The 5,983-nt window shown below is 39.5% G+C and overlaps 1 non-coding gene across 1 annotated transcript; it reads right to left on the bottom strand.

The window, feature by feature from the left end:
* Nucleotides 1-5,192: 5,192 nt before the first annotated feature.
* TRNAL-UAG (transfer RNA leucine (anticodon UAG)) lies at nucleotides 5,193-5,272 on the bottom strand. The gene has a single exon. It is a non-coding gene; the product is annotated as a tRNA-Leu (tRNA).
* Between the last annotated feature and the right edge of the window lie 711 nt (nucleotides 5,273-5,983).

Here is a 5,983-nt window from a genome sequence, read left to right as displayed (position 1 = left end):
TTTGTAAAGTTGAAAGGGATTGGAACACGTTAAGTAGCAAAACCAAGAATTAGGGGTGAAATGGCCAAAATGTCCCTAGGACTCTTATGAGATTTCAAGGTCTATACGTGCTCCGGATGATTGGCTACTTCTTATAAGGTCGATTATGAAGGACATGAAGATAAGTTTGAGGTTTCAAGTTGATTGGAGTAAGTTTGGAACCTAAACCAAGTTAGGATCCAAGAAACACCTAAAGGAAACACCACAAGACTTCAGACTCTTCTAGAACCCTCTAAAGAACTCCCTAAGAATCTATGACCTTCTAGAACAACTTACACTAAGATGGGTTCATATGGTTACAAATACAAGTTACAACTTATGTCTCAAGGAATTAAGGACCTTAGAAACTTACAAGATTAAGAACCAAGAACAAACAACACACAAGCTTTACAACTACCCAAGCAAGAAGAATGCTAGGTACCACTCAAGGACGAGGGATCAAGGTCCCCAAACTCAGAAACAGAAACTCAAGAATGCTAGGTAATACTCTAATCATGTCCAAAGTGACCCATGACCTCCCACCAAGCGGTGCCCAATAATTCCTCTTCTAGGTGGGATGCCTTGCACCATGTTTCCTTTGCAGGATGTCATGCCTCAAGTTTCCCTCACCTATTAGAGATGCACTGCAGACTTGCAGGATGATGTTCAAGTATGCACCGAGCAAGTGACCTTTATGGTCTATCAAGGGGAGTAGTCTAAGGTCACGGAGGAACAAGAAGAGAGTAAGTTACCTTATCCACGAATCAAGAACCTCCTAAGACCTCCCACGGTACAGCATGTTCATGACTTAGACTACGCTACTTGGAACGCATGAAGCCTTTAGCGTAGTAAGCAGACTGTATTATAGGGCAAGCCCTTGATGCAGTATTAAGACTACATCGCTTGAAACGTAAGAAGCCTTGGATGTAGGATTTCAGATTATGTCGCTTGGAACGCATGAAGCCTTGGGCATAGGTTAAGCAGACTGTATTATAGGGAAAGTCCTTGATGTAGGTTTTCAGACTATGTCGCTTGGAACGCATGAAGCCTTGGGCATAGGTTAAGCAGACTGTATTATAGGGCAAGCCCTTGATGCAGTTTTAAGACTACATCGCTTGGAACGTAAGAAGCCTTGGATGTAAGTTTTTAGACTATGCCGCTTAGAATGCATGAAACCTTGGGCATAGGTTAAGCAGACCATATCAAAGGGCAAGCCCTAAGATGCGGTAAGACTACGTCGCTTGGAACGCATGAAGCCTTGGACGTAAGTTAAAGCTGTGTCGCTTAGAACGCATGAAGGCTTGGACGCAAGATTCTCAGGTACATGTCAAGTGCCGTAAATCCTAGGGGAAGTGTCTTGGAGAACGAATCAATAATAGAACAAGAACCAAGAATACCAAGAACAAGAGAAAGATAAAGGACTAGAACATGGATCAAGATCCTAGTTCTAAGGACAAGAACCAGGAACAAATGACCAAGAACCAAAAACCATAGTGCTAAGGCCCTTAAAGGAAAACCAAGGTTTTAGGGTTTAAGAACCAAGGTCCTCAAGAAAGATCAAGATAAGAACCCTAAGTCAAGAACAAGAATTAAAGGGGCTTAAGTACTTAAAACAAGAACAAGATCAAGAACAAGCAAGAACAAAGAATGTGGTACCCTAGCATATCAAGGACACGATTAAGAGCCTACAAGTAGGCTACTTACTGAGTCTTGTACTCATTCCTTATTCTCCAATTTTTTTCCAGGTAATAAGGAGCTGGTCGAGGTCGGGAGCGGAATCTGGAGCAGGTGCCATAGACTAACCTCACCTGTCGTCTCAACCCTTTTATTTTAAAATGTTTTGCGTCTGGTCCTTATTCTGTCTTTTAACTATTATGTTGTATTTTAAATTACTAATGTGCGCACACTATTTTGGTATAATGTAAATTATGTTTTAAATTTTAATGATTTTATTTCGCAAAAAAATTTACCCGTCTTTTTGAGCCATCGCATCAGCCATGTCCTTACAGAGAGCTTCATTTGTGTAAATGAGTGCAAACAATGGCCAACAATTCCTTGAGTGTACACGTGAATAAAGTGTTGAGTGTTCACGTGATAAAGTGTTGTGAGGTCTTTTGTATTTTCTTAACCTACTTTTGCAGCAAAGTTTTACAAATAGATTCGACCATGAATCCTCTTGAAGAAGTGGAGAATGATACGAATCAAGACATCTCAATCATGGAATGCTTTTAAGGAAATATAAGCTTAAGGAAGATGAGTTTTATTTATCCTAGTTACAAATTTTTTTTTTGGATCTCACTAATGTATTTTATGAATTTTATTCACATTTAGGTTACATTTACGGTAACAACAAGGAAAAAAATAAAAGAGTTAGCGATCTCGTGGGAGCAACCACCCTCGCATCAGAAATCTCGCGATAGACATAAATGCATTTTATGACTTTTTATTTCCTTAATGCATTTTCAGTGAGCGCCAAAGATCTAGTAGAAGTAGAAAATAGGCCAAAGAGACAAAACCGATAGACTTTTGGATCCAGGTTCAACACGGGTGGCCCAACAAGCACTAAATCACTCCCAGCAGCGCACGACCTGAAAAGGACACTCTTCGAGAAATGCATGTGTGACCTGACAAACTAGTCATGCTCTTCTCATGTGCAGCGCACACGCTTCCCACGTCAGTCGCAACTCACACGACTCGTGTGTCAACTCCATCATCATTTGTTTTCTAGTTTTTGGATATATATGTTTATTGTCATTTCTTATATGTTTTCGATTTATTTACGAATTTTATTTTTATTATGTAAGTCCATGGGACTGATGAAACATTTAAAATGAATATTTCCACATAAAAAGATCACATCATGCATATGGTACGACTCTATTTTAGTAAAAAAATAAGATCGTTACATTTTCATAGTGGTTAATTATAGTCCTAAAAGTATGAATGACACAACTCTTAAAATTTCTCATTTTCATAGTGGCTAACTATAGTCCTAAAAGTATGAATGATACAACTCTTAAAATTCCTAGGGGAAGGTTAAGGGTTTCATGCTGAGGCTATATATAACCACTTATGTTGTCTTGTAGACTTGAAAAAGGTAGTAAAAAGATCATTTATGCCTTCTTTTAACTAAGTAAGAAGTTTTTTTTTGTAATGCTATGTAGTTTAGGATGTATGTTTAGTATCATCTAAGCTTGACATGATCGATCTTGCCTGCGGAGTGATTCAAATCTCAAACAAGTATTTTTTTTCTCTGAGATATTCAATCAACAAAGTAATTCGTTATCATGAAGCATGATTTAACTTCGGTTTGATGACGGAGACTCCTCGTGGAGGGACACTGAAAGAAGGACAATCAAACCAAAAAAGATAGGTGAGTGATGTGTGGTTCGCTGCCACTTTTATGTATTGTAGGATAAGTAGTGTCCCTTATTTTTGCTGACTATGTTATTTCACATGTAGTATGATGATATCAAAGCTAGGTTTCAATCGTGGGACCTGTGAGTTATGGGCCCACCACGCTTCTGCTGATATTAATCATTTTGATCTCTAGCTTTCATCATAGATGTTTAGTTCACTTATGGCAAACTTTGAGACAGTATATAAAAAGGTATTAACGGCCCTTTAACCCTTATATCTATCTCCATGACTTGAGACATTCTAACTTTACTTTTGATATTTGTACTACTTTTTCTATATCTGTGCTACTTTTTTTTTTTTTTTAATTTAATTTTATTATTTTTATTTTTTTATTATAGTAGTATGATTGGGTGTCCTTTGCTTTTCTTCGTCGCCAGATAGCTTTCATCTATGCTTTCCGTTATGATGTTCGATGATTTGAGTAGATTGTGAGTCGTACCTGATTGGGGGGCTCTCATCTACAATGAGATGCAACGTGTTGTGTCGCACATGATTAAACATGCATGCATAGGCGGCGTGTGTGGTCAAACAAGTTTGAATTCCACATAAGTGATGTTTGAATTCCACATAAGTGATGTTTGAATTCCGAAGGAAAATCCTGCCCAAGGTCCAACAAAGACACAAAGCCGGTGAAAAATGTGAATGGGGATTGAGTACTCCTAAAGGTTTTAAAAAAATAAAAATAAATGACAGTTATGGGATTAGAAACCAATCCCTTTTTAAACCAGAGACTAAATCTAGCACCTTGGACCACTAAGCCAAACTATCCCAACAATTGTGTTTGGACTACTAAGATGGTCGAGCTATCTCAAGACATGAGATTGCATCACGATGCATGGGTCGTGTTGTTGGGAACCGAGATGACCATGAGATGCAATGTTGTTGTGTTACAAATGATTGAACATGCATGCATACGCGGCGTGTGCGGTCAAATAAGTTTTAATTCCACATTATTCATGTTTGAAACCCGTAGGCAAACCCTGCCTAAGGTCCAACAAAGCCACAAAGCCACAAAGCTAGATGAAAAATATGAAATAGAATTAAGTACTCCTTAAGGTTTGTCATGATCGTGTCAAGATCACAAAGCCGCACATTTGAAAAAGTATTGACTTTGACACGATGCACTGGTCGGAGTTGGGCTAGACTCTCTCCATATTAGATGCGTTTTAAAACCACGATGTTAACAACGATAAATAAAAAGTCAAAACAAACAATATGTGTTCGCAGCGGGCACGAGGCTTTACAAAAAATTAAAATAAATGACAGCTATGGGATTTGAATCCATGCCCTTTTGAACCAGAGTCGAAGTCTAACACCTTAGACAACTCGACCAAACTATCCCGACGAATGTGTTTGGACAAATCAAGATGGTCGAGCTATCTCGAGACATGAGATTACAATACGATGCATGGGTTGTGCTGTTGGGAACCGAGATGACGATGAGATGCAACAATGTTGTGTCGCACATGATTGAACATGCACGCATAGATGGCAAGTTTTAATTCCACATTATGTTTGTTTGAATGCGGAAGAAAAACTCTGCCTAAGGTATAACAAAGCCATAAAGTCGAGTGAAAAATGTGAATAGAGGTTGAGTACTCCTTTAGATTTTTCGTGAGCGTGACAAGATCACGAGACACTGGTTGGAGCGTGACAAGATGTGCCTTGACAAACCAAGATAGTCAAGCTATCTCTAGACATGAGATTGCAATACGATGCATGGGTCAGACGATGAGATTGAAAAAGTATGATTATGACAGCTGTGGGATTTGAACCCACGCCCTTTCGGACCAGAGCCTAAATCTGGCGCCTTAGACCACTCGGCCAAACTGTCCCAACGAATGTGTCTAGAAAAACCAAGATGATCGAGTATCTCAAGACATGAGATTGCATCACGATACATGGATCGTGTTGTTGGGAACCGAGATAATGATGAGATGCAACATTGTTGTGTCGCACATGATAGAACATGCACGCATAGGCGGCGTGTGTGGTCAAACAAGTTTTGATTCCACATAAGTGATGTTTCAACGTTGAAGGCAAACCTTGCCTATGGTATAACAAAGCCACAAAGCCGAGGTGAAAAATGTGAATGGATATTGTGTACCCCATAAGGTTTTTGGCTAGCGTGTCAAGATCACGAAGCCGCACATTTGAAGAAGTATGACCGTTACACGATGCACTGGTCGGAGTAGGGCTAGACTCTCTCTATAGTAGACGCGTTTTAAAATCATGAGGTTTTTATAATATGTGCTAGCAGCGGGCTTGAAGGTTAACAAAAAATGAAAATAAATGACAGCTGTGGGACAACGCCCCTTCAAACCAAAGCCTGAATCTGACACCTTAGACCACTTGGCCAAACTGTCCCGAGAGATGTGTCTACACAACCAAGATGGTCAAGCTATCTCGAGAAGCTATCTCGAGACTTGAGATTGCATCACGATGCATGGGACGTGTTGTGAGGAACCGAGATGACGATGAGATGCAACGTTGTTGTGTCGTACACAATTGAACATGCATTCATAGGCAGCGTGTATGGTGAAAC

This window comes from Cucurbita pepo, unplaced genomic scaffold, assembly GCF_057944985.1.
Source record: "Cucurbita pepo subsp. pepo isolate OVF unplaced genomic scaffold, ASM5794498v1 scafford_66, whole genome shotgun sequence".
Classification (NCBI taxonomy): domain Eukaryota; kingdom Viridiplantae; phylum Streptophyta; class Magnoliopsida; order Cucurbitales; family Cucurbitaceae; genus Cucurbita; species Cucurbita pepo.
This window is presented reverse-complemented; position numbering and strand designations above follow the sequence as displayed.